The 22563-nt window shown below is 48.9% G+C and overlaps 1 protein-coding gene across 7 annotated transcripts in view; it reads right to left on the reverse strand.

Moving 5' to 3' along the window:
- The window catches only part of SV2B (synaptic vesicle glycoprotein 2B), a 143169-nt gene extending 121277 nt beyond the window's left edge, over positions 1-21892 (reverse strand). For 3 of the 7 annotated variants that reach the window (XM_066238623.1, XM_066238626.1, XM_066238625.1), the window contains exon 1: positions 20722-20898. The gene's annotated coding sequence lies outside the window, so the exon portion shown is untranslated. The other 4 variants (XM_066238627.1, XM_066238629.1, XM_066238628.1 and 1 more) reach the window with 4 other exon arrangements.
- Positions 21893-22563: the final 671 nt, after the last annotated feature.

Below are 22563 nucleotides of genomic sequence, written 5' to 3' on the forward strand. Positions count from 1 at the left end.
TGTGTGAACCCACTGGAACCATAAGGATCCTTATTACTAAAAGAAGAAGGCAGATTCGGGGCGACCCTAGAATCTATGTAAACACATTAAAATCAATAAAAAGAAGAAGAAGAAGAAGGCAGGACAATCAGAGTCAGAGAGAAATTTGAAAATGCTAAGCAGTGGGCTTTGAAGATGGAGGAAGGGGCCACAAGCCTGGGAATGCAGATGGCCACAAGAAACAGGAAAAGGCAAGGGAGCAGACGCCCCCCTCTTGCCTCCAGAAGGAACACAGCCCTGTGGACATCTGATTCTAGCCCAGGGAAACTTTGTTCGGCTCTAATCGCCAGAATTGTAAAATAATAAACACACGTTGTTTTCGGCCCCCAGGTTTGTGGTAACTTACAGCAGCTACAGGAAACACACCAAGCCCCAGGTCTGGCTCTCACCCTAAACCAGGTTATAGAACAAGTCTCTCTCCGTAACCCAAGCATTGCAGACTGGTGATCAACCAGCAGGGCTCTCTGTTCATTTGCAAGGAGAAATCTGCCTGCGAGACAGAATCCTTATCTTGGCTGACCAACACTTCTTAGAGTGTTAGATGTGTTCTCTCTTTAGAATTGTGACTATTAAAAAAAAAGTAATAAAGGCCCTGGCCAGTTGGCTCAGTGGTAGAGCGTCGGCCTGGCGTGCAGGAGTCCCAGGTTTGATTCCCAGCCAGGGCACACAGGAGAAGCACCCATCTGCTTCTCCACCCCTCCCCCTCTCCTTCCTCTGTCTCTCTCTTCCCTTCCCACAGCCAAGACTCCATTGGAGCAAAGTTGGCCCGGGCACTGAGGATGGCTCCATGGCCTCTGCCTCAGGTGCTATAATGACCCTGGTTGCAACAGAGCAACGCCCCAGATGGGCAGAGCATCGCCCCCTGGTGGGCATGCTGGGTGGATCCCGGTCGGGCGCATGTGGGAGTCTGTCTGACTGCCTCCCCGTTTCCAACTTCAGAAAAATACAAAAAAAAAAAAAAAAAAAAGGTAATACAGGCCCTAGCCGAGTTGGTCAGTGAATAGAGTGTCATCCTGGCACGCTGCAGTTGCAGGTTCGATCCCCCATCAGGACACATACAAGCAGCAATCAATGAGTGTACAACTAAGTAAAACAGTGAGTTGATGCTTTCTCTCTCTCCCTCTGTCTCTCAAATCAATGTGGAAAATATTTTTAAAGTAAAACATTTAAAGCACTTAGAACATAAGCCCAGCTGAAAGTAGGTACTCAACAAATGTCAGTCATTATCATTATTGTTTTTTAAGTGAGAGAGGAGATAGTGAGACAGACTCCCACATGCACCCCAACCAGGATTCCATCCAGCAACCCCTGTCTGGGGCCAATGCTCAGACTAACCAAGCTATCCTCAGCACCTGAGGCCGACACACGAACCAATCGAGCCACTGGATGCCGGAGGGGAAGAGAGAGAGAATGGGGAGAGAAGCAGATGGTCGCTTCTCTTGTGTGTCCTGACCAGGGATCAAACCCAGGATGTCCGTACGCCAGGGCAATCCACTGAGCAAACCGGCCAGGGCCATTATTATTATTATTTTTTAAACTCACTTTATTTTTTTCCCCATTGATTTGAGAGAGAGAGAGAGAGAGAGAGAGAGGGAAGCATCAACTCATTGTTCCACTTAATTGTTCCATTTGGTACTGCACTCATTGGTTGCATCTCGTATGTGTCTTGACTGGGAATCAAACCCGCGACCTCAGCTTCATTATCACCATTATTAATATATTCAATCCAGTTATGTTCAAGTACAGTAGGCTGGGGGCCCTTTTCTCTCTTCAAGGGGATAGTGTTTTCCCACTCTGCTCTTTATGCCCCGGTGTTAAATGTTCAACTTCTCCAGGAAGCTCCAGCCCTGGGACTGACTGCACTGCGGTGATTACACGAAGGTCAGCTGGGATCCCCGCCACACGATCTGTAGGGTCCACTTCAGTCAATCAACAAACGGATGTGAAGCTCTGAGAGAGAACAGTACCTGAAACAGAATACGAACCCATCAAGTGCTTAAATTCTCACTCACTCACTCTTACGGGCCGAACTGCGTCCCCTCAGAATTCACGTCAAAGTCCTAACCCCTCAGTGCCTCAGAGTGGGCTTTATTTGGAGATGGCACCTTTAAGCTGGAGAATGGGTTAAATGAAGTCCTTGGGGCGGCCCCAAATCCGATCTAACTGATGTCCTTAGGAGAAGAGAGTAGGACACACAAGGAGACATCAGGGATGTGGCCACACAGAGAGGTGACCATGTGCAGAAGCGTCTACAGGGCACCATCTAGAAGCCAAGGAGAGAGGCCCCTTGCTTGTGGACTTCCAGTCTCCAGAAACATGAGAACAAACTTCTGTTACTTAACCCTGAAAAACTCATCTACCCTCCTTCCAGAAACAGATAGCATTTGCACCTCTGGACATCAGGAAGCTGTCGTGTGACTTAAAAGATGTCCCTGATCCCTCTGTGGGCCTGAAAATCTCTGTTGTGTGAGGTAAGAAGACAGGTTTTCCCACCAGGAGTCAGCTGCTGTGCTGTGCCTGGCACTCAGGAGAGGGCTCCTCACTTCCCGAGGAAGGAGGTGCATTAGCTTCACAGCCCCCCCCAAGAGTCCCACGCGGACATCTGTGCCACGTAGCCTCTCAGAGGAAACACCATTGGCACCGCTGATACAAAAAAACTGTAAAATCGCAAATGACAGATTCGTGACTTCCCTGAGGGAATAAATAACAAGAACAGATGGGGCCCTGAAGCTGGGAGGTTTCATTTAAATCTTAATAAATATTCTAATGAATGTGGTAAGAAGAGCAAACTAGTACCAGCAAGCCAAAACACAGTTTGCGCACCCCGGTATTAAAACCAGGAGAGCTCTGCCACAAGGAGGGGCACAGAGGTACATAAACAAAGTATTCCCCAAGGGTTTACAGCATCCTTTCGGAGCTGGCGAAAGTAAACACCGCGCGAGGGGGTGGCATCCAGGACAACACAACACACCTCGTTTTCCCTAAGCGCATCGGGGCAGCTCTCCATGGGCCCAGGTGATTTGCAGGTAAAGGGGTAACTTGTGGGTTGGCCTGGGGCCCAAAGCACGTAGGCTCAACTGTCAGGACTGTCTCCCTGGAGGGGGCCTCTGAGGCACCTTCAGCCTGTTCCCGGGTACTCCCCCTTTGCTCACCTCTGGAGACCTGTAGAGATGACATGCCCAGAAGGGAAGAAACAGCACTGGGTAAGGCATCCCAAGGCCTGGATCACAACCGTGCACCAACCAGGAGACTTCAGAGGAGTGACTTAGCTTTTCTGCAAGGTGGGAATGTCTTGCTACCTTGCAGGGATTTGTCAGACAGTACAAAGAGGTCTCCTCCTTCGCAAACAAATGGTAGGCAGATAACTGGCATCCAACAAATGCAAATTGCTCCCATTTGTGTCCCCCAAATAGCACAGTGTGCCTGGGGGACCCTGAGTGACGACTGCATGGACCTTGGCTTTCTAGGTTACTCCTGGTAAACAGGTGCAGGTTTTCTGGCTTTGCAGCCCACCCACACTGACTCTTCCTCAAGCTCTTATCTCAGTAGATCCATTGGAAAGTGCAGCACAAGGAACAGACACAAGGTTGGAGAAGTGAGCTCCAGATGCAAAGTAGCTTAACTGGGGCACCCAGTTCTGTGGAATGACTCAGAGGACAAAGCAAGCAACCAGAAGCAACAGAAAGGACAAGAGAGGAAGCCAGCGTTGGGGGGCACTGGCTCTTCAGCAAGTGTGCTATACAACAGTGGTCCCCAACCCCCGGGCCTCGGACCGCTACCGGTCCGTGGGCCATTTGGTACCGGTCCGCAGAGAAAGAATAAATAACTTACATTATTTCCGTTTTATTTATATTTAAGTCTGAACGATGTTTTATTTTTTTTTTAATGACCAGATTCCCTCTGTTACATCTGTCTAAGACTCACTCTTGACGCTTGTCTCGGTCACGTGATACATTTATCCGTCCTACCCTAAAGGCCGGGTCCGTGAAAATATTTTCTGACATTAAACCGGTCCGTGGCCCAAAAAAGGTTGGGGAACCACTGCTATAGAAGATAAGCAAGGGACCGGAGCCCAAACGGCTCAAAGGCATCAGGATGGAGCAGTCAGCCCAGCAGGAGAAAGCTGAGTGATTACAGATGATTCTCACAGAGAAATGAACACCAGGCACCCCACCCCACCCCGCATTCCCAACTGAGCCCCCTGGAGGATGTCTGGGGGCCCATCTGCAAGCCTCACGACTTAAGTCTTAACAGAGCGAGAAAGGACGTATGTGATAAACACGTATTCTGCAACAGTCTCTATGCTTCTGTCCCACCTCCTCCACTACACCCCTGGCCTAGGGGGAAATTCACCTGGGAAATATGTTTCTAGGACCTGACACAGCGGGATTTTGTCAAGTGAGGACTGAACAACAGATACTGGGAATACAGTCTTTGTAGCCGGACTCCTGGAGTCAATGGACAAGTGTTATTTTTAAAAATAGGCTTCATATTAATAGATGCTTTCTTGAAGTGGGTGCAGGAGGGAAGGGAGCAGCACAGAGGAAGTGATCCCCGGTGGGAACGAGGCCCCATGTGGTTCTAGAGAGATGACGTTCTGCTCTCAGGTGCTTCCATTTTTTTTCTTTTTCAGTGAGAGAGAGAGAGGGAAAGACAGGAAGGGAAAGAAATGAAAAGTATCAACTCATTGTTGCAACACCTTAGTTGTTCATTGATTGCTTTCTCATATGTGCCTTGATGGGGGCTCCAGCCAAGCCAGTGATCCTTTGCTCAAGCCAGCAACCTTGGCCTTTAAGCCAGTGACCTTGGGCTTCAGGCCAGCGACCTTGGGCTTCAAACCAGCAACCTTTGGGCTCAAGCCAGTGACCATGGGGTCATGTAGATGATCCTACGCTCAAGCCAGCGACCCTGCACTCAAGCTGGCAAGCTTACACTCAAGCCGATGACCTCAGGTTTTGAACCTGAGACCTCAGCATCCCAGGCCGATGCTCTATCCACTGCGCCACCACCTGGTCAGGTGGGCTTCCATTCTTTTAAGCCAAATCCTCTTCCTTTCCAGCCAGTGGGGGCCCTGTTTGGTTGGCCCAGCTGCCAAGTCCCTCTTCAGGCAGCAAAGAAAAAATATCAAATGGTTAAATTATGAGGAAATAGAACAGACACAGAAGACAATGGTAGAAAGAGTCTCCCCAGGAATTATGGGTGACTCTAGAAGACAATTAAAAACAACAGGAACCAAAACCCTCAGTGAAGATGTACCCTGTCCCTGGGCTCCGCCCTGGCCTGCACATTACACACACTGGCAGTTTCTGTAACTGTTGTAATTCCCTATCCCCATCCCTAGAGTTTTGTTTTTAAATATTCGCTAATTGCATCCATAAATTCGGGTAATTTCAAATTCCCTTGCAAATGCCAGGCTTGGAATAAGTCACAATTTGTGGGTTATATTAGCTTGTAACAACCAGAGCCAGGAGGGGAATTTGTCACTTGCTAAATTCAGGCAGGTCACCAAGCGGCCTGGATTTAACCATGAGAACAAATGAATCGCTCACCATACCTTAGATGACAGTCATCTTAAATGACAGAGTACCTGAGGCACAGTTACCTTCTTTCCTCATCCACTTTAGCCATTTAATCCTTCCCCGAAGGCTAAGGGATTGTCGAGTTAGGAAAAGATGTGTCTTTTTAAAAGACAGCTCATACCGTTTGGGTAAAGCTTGTTCCCCCAGAAATGCCAACCCTTTGCTCTTTGCAACACTATGCTCGGTGCCAGCATTTTTATTTATGTATTTAGGACCCTGCAACTTGGCCGAGCACCCTGCAGCAGTCTCCATCTGCTGCCAGCCAGCCAGACGCTGGGGGTTAGCAGCGAAAGCTGGAGCCCCAAGCCGATCAGCCAGCACACCCACGCCCTGGCTCAACCTCCTGCCCAGGGAGTTCCTCACCCAGTACACACAATTCATACAGTTCGTGAGGCCACCAGACAGAGCTGAAGGGAGGGGCGAAGGAGCTAGCAGGGGAGCCAGACGTGGAGGAAAGAAATACTGTACATAGATGAATTTCGTTCATTCAACCTGGAACATGAGTGAAGTATAACAATAATGATTGATGATGATGATGATGATGGCGATGTTCCTCCCTGGTATTCAGACTGGCCCCTCTGAAGCCAGTGGCTTCTGTGTGTCCAGTTTTCCTGGGGTCATGTTCAGCCTCCCTTTGGTCTCCCTTTCATGCTGAGGGGGTTCTCAGAGAGGGACCCCTGGGCCCCACTTCGGAGACCCACCTGCTGTTCATGCAAGTAGCAGCCACTTCTTCAGGTAGGCATCCCCTGTCATGATTCAGCTACCGCCTGAACAGCCCTGAGGCTTCTGTTCCCTCCCAGTGCCTTATACCTCTTCCCAGGGAGCCTCCTGCACTGTCCTAAGCCCTCAATGCATGGAAGGAACAACAAGAAAAACAAAACATTTGTTTCTTCCGTTGGCACGGTACTGCCCCCCATCTTTCCCCGGGGGGTATGGGGTATTCCAGTTAGCCTCCTGCCTGCCCAAATTTCCAGTTCCGAGTAAGCACCAGGCTCTATCAGGCGTCCCCAAACTACGGCCCATGGGCTGCATGTGGCCCCCTGAGGCCATTTATCTGGCCCCCCTGCCGCACTCCCGGAAGGGGCACCTCTTTCATTGGTGGTCAGTGAGAGGAGCACTGTATGTGGCGGCCCTCCAACGGTCTGAGGGACAGTGAACTGGCCCCCTGTGTAAAAAGTTTGGGGACCTCTGCTACATCTTCATAAGCGCAAACTCCGGAGTACTCATCAAACCCTCCAAACAGCTCCCTTCCAAAGTTCACTCCGCTCTATTAGTGTCACAGGGGAGGGGACTGCCTGCCGGCTTGCAAGTCAGCACACATTCAGCCAGGTACAAGATGCCACTGCCGCCTCCTTTCTAGCATCCCCAGTCTGCACGGGGGAGTGTCTCAGAGGCCCTTAGCTTGACTCTGTGGGGACCAAAAAGCCTTTCACATCAAGCTAATACTTCCTGTAGGCCAAGAGTCCAAAGAGTCTCACTTCCCCTTCCATCTGTATACTTCTGTGGACATGGGAGATTTGATTTGAGGGTTCCAAAGCCAATGTTGTTACTTCTTGGAAACTCACGAGGGAGACTGTTATTTGTGGCTCGCTTTAAAAAGCACAGTGCTTTTTATTTTCAGATTTGCACCCTGAATGCCAGTTCTCAGACAACAGAAAAGTCCCCTCCTGTTACACAGTCAACTTGCTTTGGTAGACCAAATGATCACTTCCAGTTCTGCTCCCCCATGTAATAGGATTATAATTCTTATCGTTCTTAGCCGCGTAACATTGACATGTTTCCCACGGTGACAGGAGTATACTTCCCACCTCATTGATGTTACGTTTGGCTGTGTCACTGACTTGGGGCAATGAACATGAGCAAATATGCTCTCTACAGAGGCTTTAAATATACTAGTGTAGCTGGGCATCCTTCTTGGACTCCATCATTTACCATGAGAAGAACATGTCCCTAAAAGCTGCTAGTAGCAGCCAATAGCTGGATAAAGAGACACTGGAGCAGACTTGAACCTGACTTGCAACATGAAGAAGAATCTCTCCAGTTGACTGTAAAACCCATGAGTGAGATAAACAATGTCTGTTGTGGGAGCCACTGAGATATTTGGGGCTGTTTGTTATGCAGCATCATTATTATGCAGTAGTAGCTAACTGGTACACTTGCTATATGCCCAACATTTTACTGAACACTATATTATCTCACCTAACTTACTTCTCTTCACAATTGTATGATATAGATCAATATTAATATTACCTTTGTTTCACAGATTTTTTAAAAATGAGGCACAGAGCATCTAAGCCAGTGGTTTTCAACCTTTCTAATGCCGTGACCCCGCAATACAGTTCCTCATGTTGCGGTGACCCCAAACCAAAAAATAATTTTGGTGGCTACTTCATAAGTGTAATTTTGCTACAGTTATGATTCGGAATGTAAATACCTGATATGCATTATGTATTTTCCAATGGCTTTAGGCGACCCCACTGGGGTCGCGACCCACAGGTTGAGAACCGCTGCTCTAAGCACATTTAGTAAAAGGAGATAAGCTTCCACTCAATAATCTGACTCCAAACCCTACACTCTAACCACCACAGAACATAAAACCGAAGGAGAGAGAGGGGTAGCTCTGTGTTCTTCCAAGTCTGCACTCCAGTGCTGACCTTGGGCTTGAAGGTACAATGGCGCTGATGAGCTCCCTACCAGCACAAGCCTGACCAGATCCCAAGGGCTGAAACCATTTCCCTAGCTCTGTCAGTGTGTGCAAAAGAATGAGACAAGCTTCCCTTCCAGAATGCATGACCCTGTGCTGAACCTTGAGGAGGGAAGTCCCACGGGGAATTCTACCCGAGGAACAAGGCTGCCTTTGTGAAGCGCAGGCGTCCAATGCCCTGCACAGCCTCGCTCAGCACACGTCATCCTCTGCCTATTTTTATTTTCTCTGAGCAAATATCTCGGCGGTTTTCTTTTGAATATTGTATTATTTCACAATTGCCAGCTGCTGGGATTATACAAATAACCTGATAATAGCAAAGCAATATGCTGTCCGGTGTTCAAACACCGCCACACAAAACAAAGCGGCGTCTGGTGCCAGTTCCCATTCACAGCCGGCGAGTGAAGACCACCCACTCGTTCCCAGTTCCGAGAGAACAGAGTAGCAGGCAGTCTAGTTAGTCCCAAGATGGATCTTTTTTACTCTTCAACTTCTAAGATGTTCTGTGCACGGGGAGAATGCAAAGTCATGTTCTTTGGCAGAATAATTCGTCAACGTGATTCAACAATACGCTTTTTTCTTTAAACCAAAGTTGGTACCCCTGATGGGCAGCCGTGGAGCTTACAGCTCTTCAAGTTATACACAGGTAGCGATTCTGAGAGAAAGGACCAGGTTTCCTTGACTTACCAGTAACTCCAATGGCTACTGCAGTGGGCAGTTAATAAATATTTGCTTAACAAACAGATGTAAAGAGATTTAAGAGAGCAAAGACTCAATCATTATTTTTTATACTTTTTTTTTTTTTTTTTTTTTTTTTAAGCAAGAGAGGAAGGGAGAGAGACAAGAACATCAATCCATTCCTGTACATGTCCTGACTGGAGATCAAACCTCTGCTCTTTGGGATGATGGTTCCAACCAACTGAGCTGTCTGGCCAAGACGGGGACTCAGTCTTTGAATTTTGCATATTTTAATTCTTCAAATGTAAGGTTAGGGCAAGCAAGGACAGGGTTATGAAAGTTGGAATCCCTTCAAAAAGAAAGGAAAAGCCTGACCAGTTGTGGCGCAGGGGACAGAGCACTGACCTGGGATGCTGAGGTCCCAGGTTTGAATCCCCGAGGTCACTGGCTTGAGCAAGGGGGTCATTGGCTCAGCTGGAGCGCCCCCTCAAGGCACATATGAGAAAGCAATCACTGAACAACTAAGGTGATACAGCTACAAGTTGATGCTTCTCATCTCTCTCCCTTCCTGTCTGTCTGTCTCTCTCTCTCTCAGAAAGAAAGACAGGAGATGCAGCCAGACTTTAAAAGTCTTTGACACTCACCAACAAGGCTGACACTTTGTCATCTCTGGTCCAGCGAGGCAAGCCAGCTCAGTGTGTGTGGTGGACTCTGGGTTTTGCCCACCCAGCCACCATGTCCCTGTGTTTTGCTAACAGGTCCTCCGTTTTCCTTTGAGGGCCTCCTCTTCCCTCATTCCCTGTGGGACGCACAGTTGGGGTGGCCCCAGGTGTGGCAATGTGACCCCCGGCTGGGCTAGGCAGGTCTCGTTCCCACTCCAGAATGCAAATCTTGAGCTGAGCACAACACCCAGAAAGCGGTTGGGGGGACTCAGCCCCTTTGCAGGGGTTTCTATGTAGCCCACCTATGAGCAAGGGAGCAGGCTGGACCTCTCCCAGACAGACTGCAGATGTCCCCAGAGCCCATGGAATTGACACGGGTCCTGGAGTCACTGCTTTTGCTTTTTCAGTCAAACCCCTTTCCCCGAACCCTTCATTGCAGACCAGCACAGAGCAGAGAGAACTCCAAACTGGAAACGGGCGTTCTGATCATAAATCTGCCACGGGAAATGAGTTACCTCCCCTCCACTGTATTAAGAGGCTGGGATTAAATAACGACAAAGGAGCCTTGCGTGTTGTGTCGGATCAATAGAAATTGACCCCTGGAAGCCCTGGGCCTCGGCAAACACAAAGCTCACATTGTCAGGGCCAGTGAGGCTTGGAGTTTTAAGCAGTTAATCCCCCAGCTGGATGTCTGGGACAAAGAGGATTAACCCTCAGACAAGAGTCATCATCCAAATATAGAGCAGTCCCAAGCACGACGCTAGAAACATGAAGCACCTCCGCCTCCTCTTGCAAAGTCTTGCACTGGAACCCCTTTCAGGAAGGTGACGGTTGAACCCTCCAGCACCCCAAGGTCAAGGTGCTTGACCCTCTCCACATTCCCCCACCTGTCTCCATTCTCCAATTCAGGGCTACAGCCTTTCAGCTCTGAAATGCGCAGGTTTCTTTGAGGTGTTCCAGGTTGGTAAATAACTAACCCGGGAGCACCTGCTGTGTGCCAGGAACCGGGTTGGACATCAGAGCTCCAGGACGACACAATCCCAGCTCCCACAGAGCTTCAGCCCAGCGGGAAAGCGCCCGTACCGTCTAAGCCCTAGACAACCATTACCTCTTTGAGACATGCCCCTCAATAACTCCGGAAAGTAGAATTTACTATGACTACTTCACAGATGGGGAAACAAGAGGCCACTGTGAAAACAGGAAGCCACCAATACTGTGACATGAGGACCGGAGCCCTGCACTGCCTCTCTGCCAGAGACTGACCAGCACCACCCCAAAAGGGAAAATAAAAGTTCCCCATCACGGGCAGTGAGAGGAGAGCCTGCTCAGTAGCAATCGTGTCTACACTGCTTCTGACCCTTTCTAATCCACCTCTCCATCATTCTGGGTTTTTTGAGGGGTTTTTTTGCAAGAGAGAAAGAGAGACAGGGACAGACAGACAAGAAGAGAGAGAGATGAGAAGCATCAACTGGTAATTGTGGCACCTTAGTTGTTCATTGATTGCTTTCTCATATGTGCCTTGACTGGGGGAGCTGCAGCTGAGCCAGTGACCCTTTGTCAAGCCTTGGGCTTAAGCCAGCGACCTCGGGCTCAAGCCAGAGACCATGGGGTCATGTCTATGACCCCACACTCAAGCCAGCCACCTCATGCTCAAGGTGGTGAGCCCGTGCTCAAGCCAGTAACCTCGAGGTTTTGAACCTGGGTCCTCTGTGTCCCAGGCCAATGCTCTATCCACTGCGCCACCGCCTGCTCAGGCTTCATTGTTCCTCTTGTAATCTCCTATCACTTTAATTTTTAAGCCTCTGCTCTTACATTGCTTTCCTATAGCTTCCCTTTCCTTAACACTTAATTTTTCTGCTTTATTTATTATAAATAGATAAATGTTTGTATTTAAACCATGGAACCTTCCAGTGACCCTGGGTGGGATGCATTCATCACTCCCTATCAAGGGGCGGGGGTGGGGTAGGAGTGGAACAGAGGCCCTTGCACCCGTCAGGGCCAAGTTCAGGCGTTCCTGACATTGCTGTGACCTCTCCAGCCCATCCCTGGGCCTAGCGGCCTGCCCAGAGCACACCATCCCGCAAGGCTATTTCCTCTCCCCAGAGCCGCCCACACGCCAGCTGGGCTCTGTTCCTCGGTGCCATCTGCTGCACCCAGGACCAGGACCAGGACCAGGACCAGGAGAGAGGCCACAGCCTCATGCCACGCATGGTGGGATCGCAGGGGCCGCGGGCTGAGGAAGAGCAGCTTTCGCTGGGCCTGGGCTTTGGGAACTGGCAGGAGAGATCCTACGGGGTTTTTCAGAGGACACTGTTGACAGGGCTCTCACACGCCTGTGAAAATTAGTTGTGGATTTGTAAGCATAACAAGCAAGAGGACCCCGGCCCTGTTTTCCTGTTTTCTCTTGACCTCTACCCTCAGATGACGACTTTATGTTGCTACAGCCCTGATTGGGGCTTTGATCATCTCTCTATCATGAACTTAGTGTATTATTAACTAAGTCATTTCTTTCTCTAGACTCAGCTCCCTCTTCGCTTAGTAACAAGTGTAGATTCCTGCTCTGCAAGGTCCCTTCAGCTCTGAGACACTAAGACCCCTTATATTTCACATACGTCCTTCCATTGCCCTGGACTTGTTCTGGATCTGAGAAGGCGCCTGCCCGTGAAGTATTCACGGAAACAAGGCCTGCACACTCGGGGCTGTTGATGGATGGCACATTTATCCGAGGACAGGCTCTTTTCCTTCTCCTCAGCAATATTCCTGAGCAGGATTCTGTATAAGGGCCTTGAAACCTGACAGGATCCCTGCCTAGGGGAGTTTGCAGAACCCAGGGCTCCTGCCAACATACAGACTATCTGGAGTTGACACAAGAAGCGGCTCCCAGCTTGGACAGACAAATTCCAGGCCCAGATATCTGTGACTCAAGAAGGTCCCAGAGGTCTGGCTAAATTACTTCCTCTTGCATCTATAGAGAGCTGGAAGCAAGAGAAATGAGGTCGTGGCCCTGGCTGGATAACTCAGTTGGTCAGAGCATCGTCCCGAAGTACAGAGGTTACGAGTTCAACCCCTGGTCAGGGCAGATACAGGAACAGATCCATGTCCCTATCTCTCTCTCACCCTTCCTCTCTCAATAAAATAATTTTTTAAAAAAAATTAAAGAAATGAGGTTGTGCGTTCACTTCTCCCAGGGAACTTTTATCTGTGATTTCTCTTCTCTTGGCCTCGGGTTTCCCATCTATAGAACGGAAATGAGAGAAAGTATGTGGCCTGTATTGACCCAGCTCCTAAACGAAGTGCAGTTTACCTGACCAGTGTTGGCGCAGTGGATAAAGCATCGACCCAGACTACTGACGTCACTGGATCAAAGGCTTGAGGTCACTGGCTCTCGGCACGGGCTCATCAGCTCATGGTCGCCGGCTTGAGCAAGTGATCATCCACATGATCCCAAAGCTCACCAGCTTGAGCTGGCACAAAAAGCCAAAGGCCACTAGTTCGAGCAAGAGGACACTGGCCTGGCCCTGGTCAAGGCACGTACAAGCAGCAATCAAGCCTGACCTGTGGTGGCGCAGTGGATAAAGAGTCGACCTGGAAATGCTGAGGTCGCCGGTTTGAAACCCTGGGCTTGCCTGGTCAAGGCACATATGGGAGTTGATGCTTCCAGCTCCTCCCCCCCTTCTCTCTCTGTCTCTCCTCTCTCTGTCTCTCCCTCTCCTCTCTAAAATGAATAAATAAAAAATTTAAAAAAAATCAGAAAGAAGCAATCAATGCACAACCAAAGTGAAAGCAGCTGTGAGTTGATGCTTCTCACCCTCTCCCTCCTTTTGTGTCTCACTCTCTCAAAAAAAAAGTTAAGGCCCTGGCCGGTTGGCTCAGTGGTAGAGTGTCGGCCTGGCATGCAGGAGTCCCAGGTTCAATTCCCGGCCAGGGCACACAGGAGAAGCGCCCATCTGCTTCTACACCCCTCCCCCTCTCTTTCCTCTCTGCCTCTCTCTTCCCCTCCTGCAGACAAGGCCCCATTGGAGCAAAGTTGGCCCGGGCACTGAGGAATGCTCTGTGGCCTCTGCCTCAGGTGCTAGAATGGCTCTGGTTGCAATGGAGCGACGCCCCAGATGGACAGAGCATCGCCCCCTGGTGGGCGTGCCAGGTGGATCCTGATCGGGCACATGCGGGAGTCTGTCTGACTGCCTCCCCATTTCCAACTTCAGAAAAATACAAAAAAAAAGTTAAGTTCAAGTCTATTTATGATAGCTTACACAATCACCATTTAGGGAAGAATTTCTTTTCTTTTTTAATTAAGTGAGCAGCAGGGAGGCAGACAGACAGACTCCTGCATAAACCTTGACAGGGATCCACCCAGCAAGCCCACTAGGGGGCGATGCTCTGCCATCAGTAGCCATGCTCACAATCGAGCTATTTTAGCACCTGAGGCGAGGCCAAGGAACCATCCTCAGTGCTCAGGGCCAACTTGCTGGAATCATTTGAGCCATGGCTGCAAAAGGGGAAGAGAGTGGAAGGGAGCGAGAAGGGGAAGGGATAGAGAAGCAGATGGTCGCTTCTCCTGTGTGCCCTGACCGGGAATCAAAGGGGGAGAATTTTCAATGGGCTTTTGGGAAAAGAAAGTTACCGCCTGCCACTCTCCACTGCCACTCAAGACAGAAGCAAACTCTACCTACTGAAGGGAACAGGAAGTGGGTGGCGAGGAGTTTCTACAGAAAATAGGAAGCCCACAGGCTTGTGCATGATAAGTTGAAGGAGGGACCCATGACAAGGGTCTTGAATGCTCTCAGGAGATGCTGTTGGCTGAGCTGTAACCAATGACCAAGGCAGCAAGGGAGACTTACCCTTTGCTGCTGAGGTATTTGAAAGCTCCAAGGAAACATTGGGTGTATGTTCCTGGATCAAGAGGAGGCCAGAATGACAGCAAGGGCATGGAGGCTGAGGATGGAAAGAACAGAAACCATTAGCTGCTAAGTACCTACTAGGTGCTAAAGACTCAGCTCATCGCTGTCACTTAAGCTCTCATTTCTTACCGAGGCCAGTGTGGGATAATTGGGAAGAGGCTTGGGCAATAGAACACCATAACAGCATTTACTCATCTGTGTGTCTAATAACTATCTACTGTGTGCCTACTACGCTCCCGAGACAGGGAGAACAGCAGACTTTTGCAATAGAAGACACCATGGGCAGACTGACGCAGAAATTTTCACACGGAATTCCAAAATAAACTATAGGATATGGCAGAGCTGAGCTAGTGGGGTCGGTTTATTGACGAGACTAGAAGGCTGATTATTATCCACTGGCTTCATTTCAAACATCATGGGCCCCATGCAAGTCATCAATCATCTTCTCAACAGCACTGGTGACATTAAATGGCAGGTGTTCAACTCTCTCTTCACACAGAATCCTTAAGTCCCTCAGCAAGTATGCTTATCCCTTAATTAACCTTCAGACTAACCTATTTCCAAGACCAGGGGCATGAAGGACTTGAGGTACTGAAGGGTACCTGAGTATTATTACTACCACCACCATAATCCTCTTCTTCATCATCATCATCATCATCATCATCATCACCATTAGCACCACCGTCATCATCTTACACCTGAGGAACCTGAGGCCCAGAGATATTAAAATAACTTGCTCATGTTGATACAACTATCAAATCATAAAGCTTGAGTTCAAACCCAGTTCTGATATCAAACCCACTGGACTTCCGTTATGTCTTTCCACCGTTGCCCACCCACACAGAGGAAAACATTTGCAGTTGTCCCCCCACCCACATCAGGGCAAGCAAAACTCACACTCCCCGTGTTCAGCCACACCATAGGGAGGAAATGGGCAGCACCCCAGCTCTGAGGTTGGAGTCATTCCAGCCCCTTTTCCTATAAAGCTATACGTCTACTTCTCTCCTTTTATAAACAGGACTACATTATGCAAAATGCTATAGATATGAGCTTCTTTTCTTCCAGGCAAGCTGGTGACACCTTTTCACTTAGCATAAAATCAATTTAAATAAATATCTCCCTTTTTCAAGATTCTGCCCTGCTCCTGCTCAATCTTACATCAAGAGCAGTACAATAATAAACCAAGAACATCACACCCCTGAATTTCAGCCACCTCTCTCCAGAGGATTCTGTCTCCTTTTTTTTTTTTTTTTTTTGAAAGTATGAGCTATTTTTTGGTTCCCACTCGTTTTTCTCTTTTACTTGTCACTGCACATTGCTTTCTGTAAGATATCAGCAACTGGAGCCTTCATGTTTAAAGTCTGTTTTTAGACCAGGAGATCCATAGTTAGGCTCCCAGGAGACCTTAGAAAGAAAGGGTAAGTTCAGAGAGTTACACTTCAAGATCCACTGAAGCAAAGACATGCAGTCACCTCTGGTGATTAAATGATTGGATTCATTCATTCAATAAAAATTCATTGAGCGCATTCTAGGTACCAGGCAACATTCTGGGCACTGCTGAGATGGTAGTGGCTTGGCTCGTTAAAGCAACAAATAAGTAACATGCCGATGGTGCTCAAATGTATATCTCCTTCTTAGACCTCTTGCTTCAACTCTGGACTCACATATACAACTATCTACTTAACATCCCCCACTGGATGGCCTATTGAGCCCCATCGCAGCTCCTTTTCCATCTCGGCAAAGGGCAACTCCTTCCGGTTGCTCAGCTCAAAATATGTAGAGTCATCCTTGACTCCTTTCTTTCTCTCATCCCCTAAATCTAAACCCATCAGCAAGTCCCATCTCCTCTATCATCAAACACACATAATCCAGACACTGGTTACTTCTCACTGTCTCAGCCATTCCACCCTTGGTCCAAACTGCCATTCTCTCTCACCTGGATCGCAGCAGTAGCTGCATGATGCATCTCCCTGTGTTCACCCCTGGTCCCCTTAGAGTCTATTCTGAGGTCTAAAATGCAAGTGCTTAGTAGAAAGCATAAACCAGGCAATGACAACCTGTGCTCAGAGTCTTCCGGTGGCGTCCTATCTTGCTCAGAGTAAAAGCCAAGATCCACAGGAGTCCCTACCAGACCCTGTATTGCCTAGCTCCCTGCTAATTGTCTGAGCTCATCTTCTACTCTGCTTCCTGTCTCCCAGTTGCTTCTACACAAGTCTCCTTGCTGTTCTCAGAATATGCCAACACTCGTTGCCTCAGGGCCTTTGCACTTATTTCCCCTGCCTGGAGGAGTCCTTTCCCCAGATATGCATTATATAGAATGCCCACCTCCAATTCTACCCTGCTTCCCTACCCCCACTCAACCATGTGGTGTTCCCCATCTTCCCTTCCCTCCTTGATGTTCTTTCATCGCCTGACATTAAACATTCACTTGTTTACCTACATATTATTTATCTCCTCCCAACTAGAATGGATGCTTCCTGAGGAAGGATCACGTGATTTTTACTGCTGTATTCCCTGCCTGTAACAAGTTCGGCACACTGAGAACATTCAACAAATATTTGATGAATGAATATATGTCTAAAGTAGGTCAGCCTTCGGAACCCAGGAGAAAGAGAAAAAGGACAAGTTGTAGGTGTTGCCCATTCAAGCAGAGACCAGGGGAAATAGGAGCCTTAACCAAGAGGGCTTTAAATATTAAGGTCCTTACAGTAAAGAGATTGCAAAAAATATCCCCAACCCTTCCTCTCCCTGGATTCACATTATTCGTAATATGACTATGTCACTCCTCCCTTCAAGAAGGGGAGTCTAGCCCTAGCTGGTTGACACAGTGGTAGAGCATCGGCCCAGCCTGTGGATGTCCTAGTTTCAATTCCTGGTCAGGGCACACGAGAGAAGACCATCTGCTTTCCACCCCTCCCATTCCCCCTTCTCTTTCTCTCTCTTTTTCTCCCACAGCCATGGCTTGATTGATTTGAGCACATCAACCCTGGGCACTGAAATGGTTCTGTGGGGCCTCTGCCTCAGGCACTAAAAATAGCTCATTTGCAAGCATGGCCCCAGATGGGCAGAGCATTGGCCCCAGAGGGGGTTGCTGGGTGGGTCCCGGTCAGGGCGCATGTGAGAGTCTGTCTTTTTTTCTCCCCTACTCTCACTTCAAAAAAGAAGAAAAAAAAAGTGGAATCTACTCCCTATTCCTTCACTCTGGGCTTGTCTTGTGACTTAGTTTTGTCTACATACAAGAATGAAGTGACAGTATGCCAGTTATAAGCTCAAGAGATCATGCAAATGTCCACTCTCACTTGGACCCCTAACCTTCCATATCAACATGGCTCACCTGTTGGCAGATGAGAGATCACATGGAACAGAGTCAAGTCATCCCAGCTGACGTCATCCTAAAGCAGTCATCCCTTGGCCAGACCATCAGCAGACCAAAATCACATGAGCAAACCCAGCTGAGATCAACCAAGCACAATCCAGATCTGTTGAACTGCCCAGCCACTCCGCAGACATGTAAGAAAATAATGATTGCTGTCTTAAGCCACTAAGTTTTGGAGTGGTTTGTTCTGTAGTCCCCTCAGCAAGATCACCCCTAATGTGTGTGGTGCAAGCAGTCTTTATAGTAGACACCTAAGCTCTTTGCTCCGAGTATGTGTTCACCAGGGAATCCTCCTCCTTGTGAGTTGGTTCTCATGAAGGGAAATCTGCAGGAGGAAGACACACTAGCCGTGCCGAACAATATCTCAGCCACTGCAAACCAATAGACTGGCATGCAGGTGAGCCAGCTCACGGTCATGTGACCCAGAGAGACAGATCAGGTTCCTGAGGCAGCAAGACTAAAACCAAAACCTCACATGGGGGAAATTCACAGGGGTAAATGTCACCTTCTGAGGTGACTTAGGGGACACTCAGCCAGCCACACTGATCCTGACCCCACCTCACCACATCCTATTTCACAGACACTCTGACAAAGTTCTCAAGCATCTGGCCCCACTTTTGTCTATGAAACACTCTGCAGAAGCCCTACAGCACTGAGGGTGCAAGATTCACCCTGTGGGATGGAGCTCTTTGGAAAAACAAAGTCTCCAAGGGACTTGGCAGTGAACTGACCTTCACATTAAGCCTACAAGATGAAAGCCTCAAACAAATTCATCATATGATATTATATAAATGAATTCTGTGGTGCACCAGAGGTCTGTGCATTTCAGTTGATTCCAACACCTTTCTATAACCATAGAAACTATTATTGTTCTCAGGGAAAAAGGGATAATAAATAACCAGGAAGGACAATACCTGCGGGACTATTCAATAAAGGTCACCCTTTCTTTCATTGTGAAGAGAAAGGAAACAAACACAGACAAAGGTTCAAAATGCCCAGAATGCTCACCCTTAGACATCTGCCTGGCTCCCCCTCATTCCCCAGGGCTCTGGTCAAATGTCACTTATCAGCAAAGCCTTCCCTGACCAAGCTGCAAAAAAAAATAACAATCCTTAACATGCCCTCTGGCAGCACTCCCAATTCTTTTTAACCTTACTTTAATTCTCTCCATTATAATGCATCATCGGCTGATACACTATCTAGTTATTTATTTGTCCATTATCTTACACACACACACACACACACACACATACACACACCAGTTAAGCTCTTTGAGAGAGATTATTTAGTTCAAATGTGTATTCCCCTCACATAGGGCAGTTCCTAGCACATAGTAGGCACTCATTGAATAAACTGCCATTTCTTGAGCACCTACTCATGCCCAGTTACTTGCACATGACAATCATTTCACAATGAATGAATATTTTTAAGTACTTTCGACATCATTCTTATAACAACTTTGTTGCTATCTCCATTACACAGACATACAGGAAAGCAAAGCTCAGAGAGGCTAAGGAACCGGCCTGAGACACTCAGCTAGGTCTGTCTGATCATCCAGCCCACACTCCTTGAAGGGCACAAGTCTGCTTTTTAAATACCTTAACGATGGCTTGTTTAGGTGACAAAACGCATGTGATACGCTTTACTGGCAAACATGCGTAACACAGAGCTCTGCGTTCTATCATTTTTCATTACCCATCACAGCTTTTGTCCAGGAGGGAACGTCCATGAGGCTGGATTTCCACCTCCCAGAGAAGATCAGTAGCAACAGATTTAGCTTTCCTTCAGCCCACCAGGTAGAGACAAAGTCAGAGCTTCTCTTCGAATTGGGCTGGGACAAGCAGACAGGTCAGAGACCCAAGGGGGGGAAAAAGCAGATACTCATCTGCTCTGAGGCTTCCAAAGAATTTTCCAGAATCCCTGCTTTTGTGAACTACTGTTTCAAAACCTTCCTGGTCCTAGAACTTTAAAAACAATCCACTTAAAACAAACAAACAAACAAAAAAGCATAGCCTGACCCGCACTGAATGCATTTCTCCTTTGGTGTCGGCCTAGGTCGGTCTGTATCTACTGGGGTCTGGTCACGTCCTACAAATGCAGGCTCTGCTATGACCGGTAACGCTGTGCCCAGCCAGTGGTGGTGATGTTGATGGGTGGGAGGATGATCTGGGTGGCTCACAGACATGGGACCAAGAGAGGGACCCCATTCCTACTGGAACCCATGCCATGCCTCATTGATGAGGGCTTCATTTTTAAAACAACTCCTGCCACAATGAATTCCTACTCCTTCTCTGCCCGCGCCCCTCTCTTTGCAAACCTGCAGTACTAAACTTATCATACCTCAGCATTACAGGTGTTTTTCCCCCACCAGGTGTGAGCTACAGGGGGAGTCTGGGCTGTGTTTGCATCACCTCTGCCTCCCCGAGGATTAATCCAGCCTCTGGCATATACCGGGGCCGGGTGAGTGTTTGCTGACTCAAGAAAGATGCAGAAAGACCCTCCACTATATCTGCTGCATTGGCTGGAGCCAACAGGACAAGGCACCTCTCATCCAAAGGGCAGGAAGCCCAAACATCCAAGAGACCCCTGCAGACCAGAAGGACAATGACCAGTTCTCTCCCATACACACACACCTCTCATCCCTCACCTGCCACTCGCGCAACCTCAGAGCCACCCACATTTACCTCCCCAACAGGCTTCAGAAAAAGAAAAAGAAAAACGAGCAGACATTCCACAGCGCCCCACCCAATCCCATCAGAGTCCAAGACACCAGTTAAGTTACCTGTAAACGGAGCTAGTTTGCATCTGTGATTTCTGGTTAAAGGATCGCGTTTCAGCAGCTCGGCTGAACCCTGGACAGCAGAGATATCTTATACCGGTCTGCGGAAGAAACAGCAGTGCCTTGCTCCTCCCTGGCTAAAGGCATTTGCTCGCGCAGCCCTGCAGAACAAACCGTGTTCTTTCCCTAGCGCTGAAATCCATCTACAAACAAATCCTCTGCGTCCCTAAGAAGCCGCTCCCACTCCCGCGGAGGGCGCCCTCCACACACACAAATGCACATTCATGAATCCCAACCCAGAGCCACCAAGTATTCGCGTGTTTCTCATCTGTTCTTGAAGAAGAAGCCAACAGTGACAACAAAAAGCATCTCCTAGGGGTAGAATTGAAACTAAAAGCGGTGGCTTAGTGAAGCGGAGTTAGAAATATTAGTCGAATAAGTTACAAAACTATGTATGGAGCTAACAGTTCAAACGGGGTGTTCAAAACAGCCCTTAGGAACGCCACCTTTACAGAAGCGCGCAGCCCCGAGCGGAGGGCAGCAAGTCTTTGCTTTTCCAAGATTCTCCCCAGTCTTTTGTGCCATTTACTACCAACATCCAGAGGTACCAGCTTGTATGTTTCAGCCACGGCAGGCGAGCCCGGAAGCCCCCAGCCTGCGCGCAGGCGAGTCTGCACGCACGGGAGCGAGCAGCGCCATCCCCTACCTGGGTGGGCAATCCGCAGGCGGCCGCCACCGGGTGCGGGCAAAGCAGCGGCAACCCTGGCAATCCCAACAGAGGCAGGAGTCCGAGGGTGTCGCACCTGCAACACAGCGCCCACGCCGCCGCCTGCCCCCCCCCTCCGGGCCAGGCGCAGCGCCGCAGCGCGCCTCCTCCACGCGGAGCACGCAGGGCGGAGGCTCCCGTCTGCGGGATCAGATCCTCACCCGCTTTCTTTCCTGCCTGAGCATGCAAGGTATTCGCTAGGGGCAGCTCTTCGCTTCTAAATCCCCTTCTGATTCCAGGCGGAGAACTCGGGATAGCTCAGTGGGAAGGAAACCCACCCGGATCCCAGGCTTTCTGGATCTGCAGACTATTAGATGTTAAACTTCTTTTTTTATCGAGTTTTGAGAATTTTTGTAGCAACTGATTATGGAAGTCATCTCTCTTGACACTCTCTACCTCCTCTGGGGTGAGGGGATTCCCCACTCACCAACTCCAAACTAGGACAGGTCAGAGGGCAGGTCTTTAATTCCAGGGAAGGAAAATCCTCTGATGGCCCCACCCCCAAAGGAGATCATGGGTGTGGTTAAATGGCTCTGTCCTTGTGGCCACATAAAGGGACTGAAAATAACCTACTTGAGGAGTGGAGGGAAGGAGAAAGACAGGGAGGCCCCCCTACCCGGTCCACCACCACCACCCCACCTCCACGGGGAAAACAGGCCAGCTAATTCTACTGAATGGCTCTTTTAAGAACATGCCTCCTTCTAGGAGGCAGAGAAATGACACTGGAAAGTCAGAGGTGAAATCAAACAACAAGCCTCAGGTTCCTGGCCTCCTCCCGGGGAAGAAACTACTTTCCTTTGCAATAATGTCGGATATGGAGCCAGACCCTGAAAGACTCTTCCACCTCCGGGCCCCAGCACGGCGCACCATCCCAAGGTCTTCTTGTCCACCCCCTCGCTATTGCTACAGTCACACTGCTGGCCAGCTCCTCTGGCCCTTCCCTGCTTCAGACCCAGTCACCTCCTACCCGGACTACCTCAAGGGCTCCCACTGCTCAGCCTCCTAGACTCATTATTTTTGTTTTGGGGTGTTTTTTTTTACAGAGACAGAGAGAGAGAGAGAGAGAGAGAGAGTCAGAG

The sequence above is a fragment of the Saccopteryx bilineata genome, chromosome 7, assembly GCF_036850765.1.
Source record: "Saccopteryx bilineata isolate mSacBil1 chromosome 7, mSacBil1_pri_phased_curated, whole genome shotgun sequence".
In the NCBI taxonomy this organism is placed as follows: Eukaryota; Metazoa; Chordata; class Mammalia; order Chiroptera; family Emballonuridae; genus Saccopteryx; species Saccopteryx bilineata.